This window comes from Oryctolagus cuniculus, chromosome 10 (assembly GCF_051225735.1).
Source record: "Oryctolagus cuniculus isolate XC-2025 breed Fujian yellow rabbit chromosome 10, ASM5122573v1, whole genome shotgun sequence".
In the NCBI taxonomy this organism is placed as follows: domain Eukaryota; kingdom Metazoa; phylum Chordata; class Mammalia; order Lagomorpha; family Leporidae; genus Oryctolagus; species Oryctolagus cuniculus.
In genome coordinates this window covers 98147574-98165284 of record NC_142876.1, presented here as the reverse complement: position 1 = coordinate 98165284, position 17711 = coordinate 98147574, and the positions used below count along the sequence as shown (strand labels likewise).

Here is a 17711-nt window from a genome sequence, read left to right as displayed (position 1 = left end):
TTTTTTTTAGATTTATTTACTTGAAAGTCAGAGTTACACAGAGAGAGTAGAGGCAGAGAGAGAGAGAGGTCTTCCATCCGCTGGTTCACTCCCCAGTTGGCCGCAACGGCTGGAGCTGAGCTGATCTGAAGCCAGGAGCCAGGAGCTTTCTCTAGGTCTCCCACACGGGTCCAGGTGCCCAAGGACTTGAGCCATCCTCTACCGCTTTCCCAGGCCATAGCAGAGAGCTGGATTGGAAGTGGAGCAGCAGGGACTCGAACCGGTGCTCATATGGGATGTCGGCACTGCAGACCGGCGCTTTAACCCACTGTGCCACAGCGCCAGCCCCAGATGCTGATTTTGATATCTGGTGGACAGGTCCCAAATTCTCCCACAGGGGGTCAAATTTACACTAGGCCACAGGAAGCCTGTGGACAGGGTCCTGAATGATTCAGAGGGCTAAGAGAGACCCAACAGGGACCCTGACATTCCTGGGAAGGCTCAGCTCTAGGCAGAAAAAAAGCAGAAACTTGAAATAAAGGCCACCAAACGTGTTGGAGGTTCTTAGATCTAGACTGACGAACTGATCACAAACCAGACAGACTCAAAAGTCCTGATGGGGCCAAGAAAACTACTTAATTGTCAGGGCTGGCGTTATTGCCCGTGGGTTAAGCTGCAGTCTGTAATACCGGCACCCAGCATGGGCTGGGTTTGAGTTTACTTCTGATCCAGCTCCCTGCTAATGTGCCTGGGGAAGCAGGAGATGCCCCAAGTACTTGGGTCCCTGTACCCCTATGGGAGACCTGGATGGAGTTCCAGGTTCCTGGCTTCAGCCTGGCACAGCCCTTGCCACTATGGCCATTTGGGGAGTGAACCAGTGCACAGATCTCTTGCTCTCTGTCCTCATCACTCTTTTAAATAAGTAAATCTTTTAAAAAATATTTTTGTTAAAAAAAAAAAAAGATCTAATTATTCCAAGGACTCAGACTGCTTGCTGTGTGGGCCCTTGGGGAATTAGGAAACCAATTTAAGCCTCACTGTCATCATCTGTAATATGGAAATGTTAACAACAGAAATTATCTCATAAAGCTACCCCAATTATTCCATTAATTAATACTTGTGCAGGCTCACAGTACAGTAAACCCTCAAGAGTACTAGCTGGAGCCGGTGTTGTGGCGCAGCATGTAAAGCCATCGCCTGTTAAGCTGGCATCCCACATGAGCACCAGTCCTAGTCCCAGCTGCCCCACTTCCAATCCAGCTTCCTGCTAATGCACCTGGGAGAGCAGTGGAAGACTCAAGCACCTGGGCCCTGGCAGACCTGAAAGAAGCTCCTGACTTCTCCCAACCCAGTCCAGGCTGTTACTGCCATTTGGGGAATGAACCAATGGATGGAAGGTCTCTTTCTTTCCCTCTCCCTCCCTCTCAGTAACTCTACCTTCCAGATAAATAAATAAATTTTTATTTTAAAAAAGAATAATAGCTATTATTCCTTTAACAAGCCTCTTACTAGAATGATGCTTACTGTTTCAAAGATTATTCCCAACCCATAAGGAATGGAGATGCCTTTTTTACTCCCCTTACCAGGTATCCTTTTAACCTCTCCTAGTAGAGTTACACAGTACACTTTATTTATATATTTCTTAAGTAAAGGGCATTTCTTATTAATTCTTTAGTGGAATGGAGTAAGATGGGGCTAAGAGAACAGCAAAAGACTAAGAAAGAATCCGTGTGATAACCTTAGAATCAGCAATAAAGCACAAAAACAAAGTCTTTGCCCAGGGGAGAAAGAGGCTCTCACGCTGGAAGCCTGAAGAAGACAGCTAAGGGCCAGCTGTGACTGACATCTGAGCCCCTGGGAGGCTGCCTTCTGTCCAAGCATTCACTACACTCCCACTCTTATTCCTCAAGGTCTTCACCTTTGGAGACAGAGATGATACAGCAGGATGTTTGGGAGTCTGGCTGCTCTGTGCTCTTATATTAATCCCTTTAAAAGCTTTACAGGGGCCGGCACTGTGGTGCAGTGGGTTAACGCCCTGGTCTGAAGTGCCAGTATCCCAAATGGGTGCTGGTTCAAGAACCGGCTGCTCCACTTCCTGTCTAGCTCTCTGCTATGGCCCGAGAAAGCAGCAGAAGATGGCCCAAGTCCTTGGGCCCTTGCACCCACATGGGAGACCTAGAAGAAGCTCCTGGCTCCTGGCTTCGGATCGGCGCAGCTCCAGCCATTGTGGCCAATTGGGGAGTGAACCATCGGATGGAAGACCTCTCTCTCTCTGCCTCTACTCTCTCTGTGTAACTCTGACTTTCAAGTAAATAAATAAATCTTTAAAAAAAAAAAAAAAAAAAAAAAAGCTTTACAGAGCGGGCATCTGGCCAGCAGAGGTGGAAACACCTCCTGGGACACCTGCAGCCCATATCCTAGCACCTGGCTGGAACCTCAGCTCTGCTCCCAATTCCAGCTTCCTGCAGATGAGCACCCTGGGAAGCAGCAGGTGACAGCTTAAGTATTTGGGTTCCTGCCACCCACAGAGAGATCCTGATGGAGGTTCTGGACTCCTGGCTTTGGCCTGGCCCAGCCCTGACGGTTGTAGGCAGCTATGTGTGGATGTAAGATCTCTGTCTACCTGTTTCTGTCTCTGTCTCTCTGCTTCTCAAATACAGAAAAATTTAAGTGATGAAACCTGGCTACAGACTTGTATATCATCCTTTTAAAAATAATATATAAAAGCTTTATGTTAGATTCTAAAGATTCCTGGACTACAGACACATGTGTTATACAATTAATACATCGGAGTTTTTAAAAAAAGAACTCAAGGCCAAAAGGCAGATTATCAGTTATGAATTCTTCCATACCCCTGCTTACCCCTCTGCAAGAACATGCTCAGCATTTGATGATGGTGGCACAAAGAACAAGAATATGTTATTTGGGGCTGGCGTCATGGTGCAGTGGGCTAAAGCCCTGGCCTGCAGCACTGGCATCCCATAGGAGCACAAGTTTGAGTCCTGGATGCTCTACCTCCAATCCAGCTCTCTGCTATGGCCTGGGAAAGCAGTAGAGGATGGCCGAAGTCCTTGGGCCCCTGTACCCACGTGGGGGACCAGGGGAGGCTCCTGGCTCCTGATCGGCGCAGCTCCAGGCATTGCGGCCAATTGGGGAGTGAACCAGCAGATGGAAGACCCTGCTCCCTTCCCCTCCCCCTCCCTCCCTCCCTTTCTCTGCCTCTCCTTCTCTCTCTGTATAACTCTTTCAAATAAAATAGGTATTTTTTAAAAAAGAATATGTTATTTAGAAAAAGCCTAAGTTATGTAGAAAACTAAACTATCCAACAGCTTTTAAAATAAGGATTCCCAGAAAAGGAATAAATCCCTAGTTATTTCCAGAGATGTACTGCACATGAGTAAAATGTACAAAAACAATTCAGTGCAGAAAGTTAAACAGACATTAAGGGGGAAAAAAAAAACACCTAAATTGTGCTTATTTATTAGGAAAATACAGAACCAAAACCCTAACTGGCAGAACAACAGTCTACTTACCTGTTATTCTGGAGCTTAGCAGGATACACATATACAAGTATTAGAACTTAACCACATCTGCTGTTATGGATTTTAATGCCCACCTATACTAACATTATATGTGTAAAAAAAATCCTCTGAAAACTAGAAGGGCCTTATTAAATATATAAGGATTTTTGGTTACATCTCTATATGAGAAAGGATTCCTCATCCTTCACCTATCATTGGATTACCACTGTAGCAAGCTTGGACACAACACCGTAAAGGCTGCCAGTTTTCTCAGATTAGCACTTACCAATTATACCTTCTACTGCCTAGCACAAAAATCATCTATAAAATTCCAATCCTTAATAATACTGATTATGCTACCAAGGCCAATGATCAAGTTTTCATGTTTTATAAGAAACACCTTTTCCATAAAACTATCCCTATTAATTTTCATGTTTCATAAAAAAAAGATTGCTTTTATAAAAATACAAAATTTCTTTAAGTATTGGAGAAACTGTAATTGAAACAGATAGGTGCTGGAAGTTATCAAAACAAGTTGACAAGAACTTAAAACCTCATTTAAAATTCACAACACAAAAGGTAGGCTTGAGGCAAACAGTTGTTCATTAATGTCTCTTTCAGAGGAGAGAAATTTTCCGTATTAACTGAAATGCATTCTGACAAATATTCCAAAGGCTAATTGCTTCTTTAGGAATGGGTGGGGGAGGGGAAGGGCAAGGTTGATATTTAATTGTTGCATTTAAACTCTTCAAAAAAAACCATGGGGTGGGTAGTTAGCCTGGCAGTTAAGAGGCTGTGTGCTACAACAGCGTGCCTGGTTCCCCTGCAGCTCCTACTTCCAGATTCTTGCTAACGCATATCCTGGGAGGAAGCAAGGTGCTGGCCCAAGTAATTGGGTCCCTGCCACCTGCACAGGAGACCATGACTGAGTTCCCAGCTTCTGGCTTCAACCCAATCCAGCCCTGGCCATCGCATGCATTTAGGGAGTGAAACAAGTAAAAGAAGTTCTTGGTCTGTCTCTCAAATAAATAAATTTTAAAAATTTCTTTAAACCAATAGGGCATGCAAATACCAGTATACTATCTACCCCTTAATTTTCCTTTAACTTATTTGACAGTAAAAAAAAAAAAAAAGAGAGAGAGAGACAGACAAAGTTCCCATCTAATGGCTCACTCCCCAAAAGCCCACAAGACCTGGGGCCTGGTTGGGTGGGGCAGGGGCCAGAGCCAGGAGCTGAGAACAATCCAGGTCTCCCAAGTAGATGGTGGCAAGAGCTCAACTCCTTGAGTCATCACCTGCTGACTCCCAGGATCTGCATCAACAGAAAACCAGTGAGGAACCAGAGCTGGACATCAAGCATAGACAGTGGGACGTGGGCATCTCTGCTGGATTCCCCAAATCTAAAACATGTCAAATTCAGACTGCTGCGCAATCAGACTCCAAAGAGCCACCTTCATGAAATGCCTGTCAAGAGAGTTTAGAAAGGAGAGGGACTAAAGGATGGGGGCTGGTACCGTGGCTCACTTGGTTAATCCTCCGCCTGTGGCGCCGGCATCCCATATGGGCACCAGTTCTAGTCCCAGTTGCTCCTCTTCCAGTCCAGCTCTCTGCTGTGGCCCAGGAAGGCAGTGGAGGATGGCCCAAGTGCTTGGGCCCTGCACCTGCATGGGAGACCAGGAGGAAGCACCTGGCTCCTGGCTTTGGATCAGCGCGGTGCGCCGGCCGCAGAGGCCATTTGGGGAGTGAACCAACGGAAGGAAGACCTTTCTCTCTCTCTCTCTCTCTCTCTCTCACTGTCCACTCTGCCTGTCCAAAAAAAAAAAAAAAAAAAAAAAAAAAAAAAAAAAAGTGTGCCAAGGAAAGCTAAATATATTATTGAAAAGTTCCCTAATGGTGAAAATATGGTATCTTCCTGGCTTAAAAAACAAAGGATTTCTCCCAAAAAAATCCTATAAATGGGATAAAAGAGGCTAGGCAAAAACAAATTTCTAAATGAAAACTTTAACATTTACAAACTCCAGCAAAACACCAATATGTGGTTTTTGTACTTCAGTTTGTATGCTGAATGTACATGTTTAGTTATATGTCTCTTAGGTAGCTTTTTTTTATTTGCAGCAAAGCTACTATATCATATATGTCGTATCACACATAAAAGTCCATTTTAAAACAAATTACTTCCAAATCTGGCCATTATACAGCTGGTGCTGACTAGCTGTTGTGCTGTGCCGTTTGAACGCCTGCTGTCTTCACAGCAGCTTCTTCCCAAAACAATCATCTTTATGCACTGGTGCTAGACTTACCTGCAAGGACTAATTCCAGGCTGATCAATCAGTATATAGACTTTCCCCAACCTCACACATTCACTTACCTCTGACCACTTCTGACCCAGCTCCCTGCTAAGGTAAGAGCTCCTATCACAGTCATAGCTACACACAAAGCACTACAAATGTACTCTGGCATTAGATTAGTATTTAAAACACATGCACTGACAGCCAAAAAGGAAAAGAAAAGCACCCATTCAGGAAGCATTCTGAAAACTGAGTTAACAAAATACCAAACAAAAATAATAATAGCAAAAGCTCACTATGATTTATGTCAACTTTGTAACTTTTCTTAATTATGCATAAGATCAAGGAAAGAACAGAAAACCCTTTTTGTAACAATAAAGCAGCATAGGAGACAGCAGCATCATAAATCAAAGCAGAGAAAAAAAGCAAGCAATTACTATACTCATTACAAAATACTACGCTGGGAAAAGATAAGGTCAAGATTGTAATTTGCTCTTAAAGCAACAATTCAGGATACATACTGTCTATGCCTACAAAACAGGTCTTTAAGAGCCAAGAACAATGCTACAGTTTCCAATAGAAGTTTCATAAGCCATTACTGAGGAAAAAAAAATTTTTTAAATGCAACAAACTCTCAACTTGCTACTAAGTTCAAAATGTCCACCAGTTAAACAGGGAAACAGTGCATTAGGAAAAAAAATACCTGTTAATAGTCATTGCATTTTTTTATTTTTTAGATTTATTTATTTACTTGAGAGGTAGAGTTACAGACAGAAGGTGAGAGAGAGAAATTGCATCTGCTGGTTCACTCCCCCAAATGGTGACAATGGCCAGAACTGGGCTGATCCAAAGGAGCAAGGAGCTTCTACCAGGTCTCCCAAGGACTTGGGCCATCTTCCGTTGCTTTCCTAGGCATCTTAGTAGGGAGCTGGACCCGAAGTGGAGCAGCCGGGACATGAACCAATCCCATATGGAGATGCTGGTGTCACAGGCAGAGGCTTACCCTTCTATGCCGCAGCGCCAGCCCCTAAGAAGTTTATTTTTATAAAATATTCCAGGGGTGGGCTTTTGGTACAACAGTTAAAACAATGTTGGGTCACACATATATCATATCAGAGTGCCTGGATTTGAATTCTGGCTCTGCTTCCAATTCCACCTTCCTTCGAATGTGCACCATGGGGAGCAGCAGGTGACGGCCCAACTGTTTGGGTCCCTGTCACCTACATGGAGAAGTGAACCCTCAAATGGTGCTGCTGCACTTCAAAAACAACTTGGCAGTGCCTTGAAAAGTTAAACACAGACTTACAATAGAAACCAGCAATTCTACTGTTAAGTGTCTACCAAAGAGAGATGAAGCCACAGCCAAGCAAAGCCTCTTCCACAAGTGCTCCCTACTGTGGACCAGAAACAATACACACACCCAATAGTGAGTGACCAAACAAAACATGGCTGATATATATTCACCATGCAGTATCTCTCAGCAATAAAAAAGAACAAGCTACCGATACAAGCAATGACTCCCAAAACATACACTAAGGAAATGTGCCAGACGCAAATGACTACAAATGAATGATTCCATTTATATGAAATTTCTAGGAAAGGCAAAACCATAGAGAAAAACTAATCAGTGGTTGCCTGGAGCCGGGGTTGAAGCAGGGACAAATAGCCACATTTTGAGGAGTGAGGGAAATGCTCTAAAACTAAATTGTGCTGACAGTTGCACAATTATGTTCGCTTACGAACTTCACCAAGCTGTTCACTTCAGATGCAAAGTGTCCTTCAATAAAAATACTTTTTTTTTTAAAGATTTATCTATTTATTTGAAAGGAGGAGTTAGAGAGAGGCAGAGGCAGAGAGAAGTCTTGCATCTGCGGGTTCACTTCCCAAATGGCCATGAAGGCTGGAGCTGCACCGATTCAAAACCAGGAACCAGGAACTTCCTCCAGGTTTCCCACATGGATGCAGGGGTCCAAGGACTTAGGCCATCCTCCACTGCTTTCCCAGGCTATAGCAGAGAGCTGGATCAGAAATGGAACAGCCAGGACTTGAACCATTACCCACATGGGATGCCAGCACTTCAGGCAGCAGCTCTACCTGCTATGCCACAGTGCCGGCCTCAAGATACTATTTTGTTTAAAAATCACTTACCAGACTGACTAATGCAATGCAGTGGTCATTTAGATCCTACAAACAACATTTTGTATTTTTTAAATTTATTTTTGTCGGGGCCGGCACTGTGGCACAGTGGGTTAATGCCCTGGCATCCCATATGGGCACTGCTCTACTTCAGATCCAGCTCTCTGCTGTGGCCTGGAAAAGCAGTAGAAGATGGCCCAAGTCCTTGGGCCTCTGCACCCATGTGGGAGACTGGGAAGAAGCTCCTGGCTCCTGGCTTCGGAATGGCACAGCTCCGGCCCTCGCGGCCAATTGGGGAGTGAACCATAAAATCGAAGACCTCTCTCTGTCTCTCTCTCCCTGCCCCTCCTTCTCTCTCAGTGTAACTGTGTAACTCTGACTTTCAAATAAATAAATAAATCTTTAAAATAAATAAATCAATTAATTTTTGTCATTGTGGTAAAACACACAACAAAATTTATCATTTAAACTCTTTTAAATGTACACTTCTATGAAATTAAGCACATTCATGAAATTGTACAACATAATTTTTTTTTAATTAACTTATTTATTTGAAAGGTAGAGTTACAGAGGCAGAGAGAGAGCGTTCTCCTCTCGGTCCTTCTCCTCACCCAACCCCTATAACTGCCTTTCAAATAAATAAATTGAAAAACAGAAAAACATACAGACCATGAGGTAACATGGTATCAGTGTTAAATTCCCTAAAGGTGACAACTGTACTGTGAATTAGCCAGATAATTGTCTTATTCTTTATTTTTTTAAGATTTTATTTATGTATTTGAGAGGTAGAGTTAGAGGCAGTGAGAGGGAGAGACAGAAAGGTCTTTCATCTGCCGGTTCACTCCCCAAATGGCTGCAATGGCCAATCCGAAGCCAATCCAAAGCCAGAAGCCTGAAGCCTCTTCTGGGTCTGCCACGTGGGTGCAGGGGCCCAAGGATCTGGGCCTTCTTCCACTGCTTTCCCGGGCCACAGCAGAGAGCTGGATCGGAAAAGGAGCAGTCAGGACTAGAGCCGGCGCCCATATAGGATGCCGACGCTACAGGCAGAGGATTAACCTACTGCGCCACAGTCTTATTCTTTTTTAAAAAAGGATTTATTTGGAGTTACACAGTCAGAAAGGGAGAGAAGGAGGGAGAGACAGAGGGATCGTCCATTTGCCGGTTCCCTCCCCAGATGGCCACAACAGTCAGGGCTATGCTAGACTGAAACCAGGAGCTTCATCTGGATCTCCCATGTGGGTGCAGGGGCCCAAATACTTGGGCCATCCTCCACAACTTTTCCAAGGCCATTAGTAAGGAACTGGATCAGAAGTGGAGCAGCCAGGATTCAAATTGGTGCCCATTTGGGATGCTGGGGCCACAAGTGGAAGCTTCACTCAACTATGCCATAATGCTGCCTGGGGAATGTCTTATTCTTAGAGATGCAAGCTGAAGTATTAGAGGTGAAATATCATAAAATCTGAATCCTCAAATATTTCAATGAAAATAAATATGCTTATATAAATTTCATATGTATATATATATATATTTATAAGTAGACATAGACATAAAAGGTGAAAGACTTAAAATGAGACCCCTTAGCAAAAACATAAATTGTGGTCACAACTTAAAAAAAAAACAAAAACTAAGATATGCATACTCTCTGATCCAACTCCCTTTTTCCAGGAATTCATCTTCAAGAAACGCACACGAGAGTGCAAATAAGGAAAAGGGTATTTATAATAACACTTTTTGTACTGATTAAAAAGTTCTACAAAACTACTCAAATATCCACCAATAGGTGGCTGGGTAAAGACACATTAAACAGTTTAAAATTAAAAAGGGGAGGAAAAAATGGATAGCCACCTACTCACTCTCTTTCCTAAATTCTTAACATCAGCAAGGTGGGAGGGGCATTTTCTATACCACATAAAGGGGTACCTGTGAGTATTAGGGCTCAGTTAATTTTTCTGAAGTCCCCAGGTCAACCCTGAACAGAAGAGCTGTAACTTTCAAACACCTTGAACCAAGCAGACAGCCAAGGAAGTTCATGCTCACCATGCCCTCACCAGTGGGCAGCTCCTTGTGTCCAGTGTGGGAAGAGCCCTGCTCGAGCTAACGCAGGAAAGCAGTGACTCATGTGGAAATCACTGCCTGTCTCCAACTTTGCTGTCTACGGAGCTGTTCGGCTTTTTCTTTCAATGGTTCAAATATTATCTGTGATGTGTATTGTGCCATTACTGAATTATAACAGAAGCAAGAGAATTTGGAAACTATCCAGTACTATATCTTGAATTACAAGTAACAGTGGAATGGCCATTTAGCCTGTGGTTAAGATACAAGTTACGATGACCATGTCCCATATCGCAACACTGGAACCTCGCTCATCTCCCTGGGCTTGTTTTACACAGTTGTTTCAAGTGGCGTGGACACATCTGCAATCCTGCTTAAATTCAGATATAAAGAGTCGCTGGTCCAGTCTAAAATGACAGCAGGCACAAACACCTTTGTGGTGGCCTACGCAATCTTCAAGCTGTTTGCACCAGTGAGAATAAGCATCACCTTAGTCTCTATGCCCTTCATTGTCAGATATTTTCAAAAACTGAGTTTTTAAAAACTCTGGCTGCAAAACCTTGATGAGCTCTTCAGTTGTAAGCGTCGAAGACCTATTTCTTTTAAATGATACAGTTTCGATGGATTTTAGCACTATAGGATAGGGGTGGGGGCTGAGATGTATTTGTGTTCTCATAAATTTTACTTTTGCCAGCAAAAGCGGGTTTTGAATTGTATTTTTTTTTTTGCTTCATTAAAAAAAAAAAAAAGCCATTACAGCCAGTACATGGTAACCATTACAACAGTGTTTTTTTTTTTTTTATAATGTGCTTGTTGTAATCTCACTTTATTTTTATTTTTTATTTTTTTATTTTTTTTGACAGGCAGAGTGGACAGTGAGAGAAAGAGACAGAGAGAAAGGTCTTCCTTTGCCGTTGGTTCACCCTCCAATGGCCGCAGCGGCTGGCACGCTGTGGCCGGCACACCTCGCTGATCCCATGGCAGGAGCCAGGTGCTTCTCCTGGTCTCCCATGGGGTGCAGGGCCCAAGCACTTGGGCCATCCTCCACTGCACTCCCTGGCCACAGCAGAGAGCTGGCCTGGAAGAGGGGCAACCGGGACAGAATCCGGCGCCCCGACCGGGACTAGAACCCGGTGTGCCAGCGCCGCAAGGCGAAGGATTAGCCTAGTGAGCCGCGGCGCCGGCCTACAACAGTGTTCTTATAAATACCCTTTCCTTACTGGCACTCCCGGGTGAATTTCTTGAAGATGAATTCCTGGAAAGAGGGAGTTGGGTAAGAGGGCTTGCATATCTTAATTTTTACAAATGTCTTCAGGTTTTAATATGTTGTTACTCCTGGGATCAATTCCCAGCTCCAGCTCCTGATGCCAGTTGGTGGCTCAGGTAACGAGTCCAGTCACCCATCTGGGAGACCTGTTACTTCCTAACTCCAGGCTTCTACTGAGCCCCAGCCCCAGCTGTTATAGGCATTTAGGAACTGAATCCGTAGATGAGGGCACTCTCTCCCTGCCTCTCTGCTTCTCACAAATAAATAAATCTTAAAATAACAACAAAAGTGATCTAGGCCCAAAGTTATTACGTATATTTCAAATTCACTTCAACATTTAGTAGACAGGAGGTATTCTCCTCAGTCTACCTGGCACAGAGTAAGTGTTCATTAAACACTGCTGAAGTGAGCTGTACTGAATAACCCAAGCAAAAGCTGGGGGTCTTGAAGATTAATGACTGATTGATTTAAAAGGTAGAAAGGAAGAGACAGAAATCTTTCATCCAAATGGCTACAACAACCAGGACTTGGCCAGGCTGCAGCCAAGAGCCAGGATCTCTGGGTCTCCCACATGGGTAGCAGGGGCCCAAGTACTCCGGCCCTCATCTGCTCTCCCAGCCGCATTAGCAGGGAGCTGGATGGACTGGAACTGGAACTCCCATGTGAGATGCAGCACAGCAAGCCATGGCCTAACCCACAGTGCCACTACGCTGGCGCAACACGAGTCTCTTGAGGGTGGCAAACTTACAACCCAAGGCCACTGACTGCTGCCCAGGGAGCCCAGACATCTCCTCGGCAGCGCTTGCCCATAGTAAAGTGGAGCAGCGATTTTCAAAATAGCCTCTTCTTTAAGTCACATGGTATTCATTAAGTTCCCAAGGAATGAGACCAGTAATTCACATTAAAATTAACCAAAATGCGTATATCTGTATAGATTCCTCATGGTTGCACTTTTCCCTCCTTTTTGGTCAAACCCAAAATATTTTACATTAAATTTTCAATCCAGAAACAGGGCTATTCTTTTTAGACCTCAATTTCAAAACAAAAAGCATCCATAGGTTTTTCACGACAACTAATATCATGAATCAAAATGCAGTCCTCGCATGGAGGGGGATTTAAAGTAACAGTAAAGTTCTTACAAGTGATACCGGCACTATGGCTTTAAAAGTCATCATTTTAGAAATCGTACTGAATTATTTATGAAGTGATACTTCACTCAGAGTTGTTAAAAAATAATACAGGAAAAAAACATGTATATTTGTCAGATAAGAAAACATGGATAGGGGCCGGCACAGTGGGTTAACACCTTGGCTTGAAGCGCCGGCATTCCATATGGGCACTGGTTCGAGACCCGGCTGCTCCACTTCCAATCCAGCTCTCTGCTATGGTCTGGGAAAGCAGTGGAAGATGGCCCAAATCCTTGGGCCCCTGTACCCATGTGGGAGACCGGGAAGAAGCTCCTGGCTTCGGACTGGTGAAGCTCTGGCTGTTGCGACCAACTGAGGAGTGAAATAGCGGATGGAAGACCTCTCTCTCTGCCTCTCCTCTCTCTGTGTAACTCTGACTTTCAAATAAATAAATAAATCTTAAAAAAAAAAAAAAAAAAAAAAAAGAAAACATGGATACAACAAGTTGACCACATGCTGGTAATTATGGAACCAAGTAACGAAGCGTTCTCACTGCTTCTGTGTTTACAGACTGCCATAAAAAGCAGTTGTGGCAGTGGTGCCGTGGCTTACTTGGCTAATCCTCCGCCTGCGGCGCCAGCACCCTGGGTTCTAGTCCTGGTTGGGGTGCCAGATTCTGTCCTGGTTGCTCCTCTTCCAGTCCAGCTCTCTGCTGTGGCCCGGGAGTGCAGTGGAGGATGGCCCAAGTCCTTGGGCCCTGCACCCGCATGGGAGACCAGGAGGAAGCACCTGGCTCCTGGCTTCAGATCGGCGCAGCACGCTGGCCATAGCAGCCATTGGGGGGTGAGCCAACGGAAGGAAGACCTTTCTCTGTCTCTCTCTCTGTCTAATTCTGCCTGTCAAAAAAAAAAAAAAAAAAATTGTGGCACAGTGGACATTGGCATCCCATGTAACATTGGTTCTGGCCCAGGCTGCTCCGTTTCCCATGTAGCTCCCTGATGATGAGTCTGGGAAAGCAGCAGTAGATGACCCAAGTACTCAGGCCCCGGCCACCTACATGGGAGACCCGGATGAAGTTCCAGGCTCCTGACTTTGGCTTAGCCCTGCTGTGGCTTGTTACAACCATCTGTGGAGTGAACCAATGGATGGAAAATCTCTCTCTCTCCCCTCTCTCTGCCATTCTGCCTTTCGAATAAATCTTTTAGAAAAAAAAAAAAAAGTGAAAGTGAAAAATGAGCCTTCTTAGAGGTTATGCCACAGAAGCAGTAACATGCTCAGTAATTCCATGTTGTGAACATGGAAACATGAAGGGCGCAGGGTGACAACATCCAGACGCCAGCATCTGCTGAGGACACTGCTTGTCCTGGCACAAGAAGCCACTCCCATGCCCCAGGTTACAGAGTTCTCATCCAAAATGCATTTTACATCTCACAAGTCTTTCTGGAAAACCAGTGGTATCCAACAAGCAAACACTGGGTATAAAACCATCACTGATCCTTGGATGTCTCCAATTCTCAACAATTCTTTTCTTCAATAACCTACTCCTTCAATGATGAGTACTGGAGCTAGAACCATAGAAAAAAAGTGATCTGTCACTAGAAATCCATTTTTTAAAGTTGCAGAGATGAGAATTTAACCCCAAAACAAGCAATATGACCAATGATGAGGTCTCGCTTGGTGATAGATGCACCCCATCAAGTATGTTCTCACAGCACAAACTGTTTTCCTTCGTAGTACCCAGGAGTATTTTTTTTTTTTTTTTGACAGGCAGAGTGGACAGTGAGAGAGAGAGACAGACAGACAGACAGAGAGAAAGGTCTTCCTTTTGCTGTTGGTCCACCCTCCAATGGCCGCTGCGGCCGGCACGCTGCGGCCGGTGCACCGCGCTGATCCGAAGCCAGGAGCCAGGTGCATCTCCTGGTCTCCCATGGGGTGCAGGGCCCAAGCACCCGGGCCACCCTCCACTGCACTCCCGGGCCACAGCAGAGAGCTGGCCTGGAAGAGGGGCAACCAGGACAGAATCCGGTGCCCTGACCAGGACTAGAACCCGGTGTGCCGGCGCTGCAAGGCGGAGGATTAGCCTATTGAGCCGCGGCGCCGGCAACCCAGGAGTATTTTTTGTTTGTTTTTTAAAAAGTAAATTGCCTTTAACAACGTAGGTGGTTTTACTTTGGTTTTGTTTTTAATTATGGTAGATAATCAAGGAGCAGATTTTGAAGCATAATTTCTTGATCACTTTCATGCACAGGAGAAATGCTGGATCTCTCACCCCTTGAGTGACACCATCACTCACCCATGCAACCCTGTATGTGCTGAGCCAGGCAGCCATCCCCAGGGCCATCACAGGCCACAGGGAGTCACAAGGGTCTCAAGTGAGGCCCCCCTTCCTGACAACAGGTCATTTAGAGTTTATCTTTTGCTTTTAAGTCGGATGCTGTAACTTTCCACCAAAATGCAAAACTGACACAAAGTACTACCTTTCTTTTTTTTTGTTCCTTCCAGCACAAATTATGTTTGTTGGTTTGTGTTTTTGAAAACTCAGGGTAGCCGGCGCCGCGGCTCACGAGGCTAATCCTCCGCCTAGCGGCGCCGGCACACCAGGTTCTAGTCCCGGTCGGGGCGCCGGATTCTGTCCCGGTTGCCCCTCTTCCAAGCCAGCCCTCTGCTGTGGCCAGGGAGTGCAGTGGAGGATGGCCCAGGTGCTTGGGCCCTGCACCCCATGGGAGACCAGGAAAAGCACCTGGCTCCTGGCTCCTGCCATCGGATCAGCACGGTGCGCCGGCCGCAGCGCGCCAGCCGCGGCGGCCATTGGAGGGTGAACCAACGGCAAAAGGAAGACCTTTCTCTCTGTCTCTCGCTCTCTCACTGTCCACTCTGCCTGTCAAAAAAAAAAAAAAACCTCAGGGGTTCTCTTTTTTAAATTCTTGCTGGTTGGGGTGGCTGTAGTTGGGGTCACTTTTCTTAACAACCAGAACACACAGATGAGAAACATAAACACACATTAGATATGCTCCCCACTCTGAGTGCGTGCAATGCCAGCTGGGAAAACCTGAAATTGGCTCCCCCAGGCTCCGGGCAGACCGCACGCGGGGCGGGAGTGAAGGAAGGGCCTGACCAGGGACAAAATACTGAGAGATGGAGAGGAGGCAGACAAGTTCAGGCAGGAGAAAAACACCAAAGCACAAAGATGGAAACAAGCACTGTGTGGCTGAGACGCGTCGATGAGACCGACCTGGTTTGGGTCGAATGCTTCAGGGCAGGGATCACTGGGTGGAGGCGGCCCAGAGGCCTTGGGGGCAGGGAGGCTCCTGACAGGGGTGCTGGACTTACAAACAGGGACAGCGACATCCTCAAGGTGAAGAGGAGCCTGGAAATGAGTTCCCATGAACACAGAACTACGCAGAAGAGGGGTGATGGGGTGGGGGATGCCCCACTGGCATCCCACCTCCACAGCTTACAAAGCACTCGTGCTTAGGCAGCCTCATTTTAACCCTCGGAACAATCTGTCATAGCCTACATGTAAGACATTGCTGCCTGCACATTTCTTCTCGTGACTTTTTTTTTTTTTTTGAGATTTATTTATTTATTTGAAGGTCTGACTTATAGACAGAGAGGGAGAGGGAGAGGGAGAGACAAAAAGAGATCTTCCATCTGCTGGTTCACTTCCCAAATGGCAGCAACAGCCAGTGCTAGGCCAGGCCAAAACCAGGAGCCAGGAGCTTCACCCAGGTCTCCCACGTGGGTGGCAAGGGCCCAAGTACTTGGCCCATCTTCTGCTGCTTTTCCCGACATATTAGCAAGGAGCTAGATTGGAAGTAGAGCAGCTGGGACATGAACTGGCGCCCATATCAGATGCCGGCATCACAAGTGGCAGCTTTATTCACTAGGCTATAGTGTTTTTCACCCGATGTTTCTTTATACAATCTTTGTCTCCTAACTGCTGGGCTGGCCTGCACACTGTCTGGGGTCAGCAGGCACCATGTTGGCTGCTGTTTGCCCCAGTATCCCACAGCATTCCAGCTGCCCCTCTAAGGGCCCTGGAGGCCCCTGAGGCCAGCGGCAGTTTACTACACAGGTGACAGGGGAGCAAAGGGCATACGCCTTTCTTGCTGTTGGTGTCCCTGACACTGGAATGTATTTTCAACCAAAAGAGCTTTGGGAGAGACACAGAGATGGGCAGGGTGGGAAAGTTATAAATGACTGTTTTGACAATAGTGAAGATTTAACAATTTTAGTACCTCTTCCTAGCACCAGACAAGACTTCTTTTTCCCCTTAGTAGGAGAAAAGAAAAATATACCAAAATGAGTATCGATGGGGCCGGCACTGTGGCGCAGCAGGTTAAAACCCTGGCCTGAAGCACCGGCATTCCATATGGGCTCGGTTCTAGTCCTGGCTGCTCCTCTTCCAATCCAGCTCTCTGCTATGGCCTGGGAAAGTGGTAGAAGATGGCCCAAGTCCTTGGGCCCCTGCGCCCACGTGGGAGATCCAGAAGTTCCTGGCTTCGGATCGGTGCAGCTCCAGCTGTTGTGGCCATCTGGAGAGTGACCCAACAGACGGAGGACCTCTCTCTCTCTGCCTCTCCTCTCTCTGTGTAACTCTGACTTTCAAATAAATAAATAAATCTTTAAAAAAATGAGTATGGCAATGCCTGCCACCTCCACAGCTGTTTCAGAAAATTGCTGTAGGTGAGATATTAGATTAAGGACACACACACAAAAGGCTACTAGTTGGCAATTATTTTTTCAGAAATGTCCTATTTCCTTGCAGAATGGAATGCACAAGTATAGTAAGACAACTAACTATGCATATGAGTACTTAAATAGCACTAATGCTCAGAGGATCCTGGACTAGAACCCTGGCACCAAGGACAAAGAAACCAGCCCCCCTGGGCCAGACGGGACACAATGTAAGTTTGAATATAAACAATGAGTGACAGATTATAGTTCAATGGATTACACAGCTCCTACCAGTAGAAACTAATATCAGCTGAAAGCTGAATGAGAAGCAGAACAGTTACATAGTTTTGAAGCAGGAATCCATAAAACCCTGGGAAGCAACAAACAGGAGGAGAACTTACTGGTGGAGAGGTCTGGCTGACCCCTCCTCGTCGGCAAAAAGCCAGGCAGAAAGGATGCATCACAGCACCAGATGCAAGGAGACCCTGCACCATTTCTCTGTTGCAGCCTGTTCAACCATCACAAAACACCAACCCAACCCAAACTGAGGGGCACTGCGCAAAACAACTGGCCGATGACCTCAGGCGCCTCCGGACCAAGCCAAGAGGAGGGCACCACAGATTCGGCCACTAATGCAAAGCGCTTGATCCTTAACAGGAGGGGC

At 45.7% G+C, this 17711-nt stretch overlaps 1 protein-coding gene across 4 annotated transcripts in view; it reads right to left on the bottom strand.

Moving 5' to 3' along the window:
* Window positions 1–17711, bottom strand: part of SFMBT1 (Scm like with four mbt domains 1) — a 122397-nt gene that overhangs the window by 58017 nt on the left and 46669 nt on the right. The window contains exon 1 of one of the 4 annotated variants that reach the window (XM_089306104.1): window positions 5025–5349. The exons of the other annotated variants lie outside the window; for them this stretch is intronic. The gene's annotated coding sequence lies outside the window, so the exon portion shown is untranslated. Of the gene's footprint in view, window positions 1–5024; window positions 5350–17711 lie in introns of those variants that run through there. 4 annotated transcript variants of the gene reach the window in all.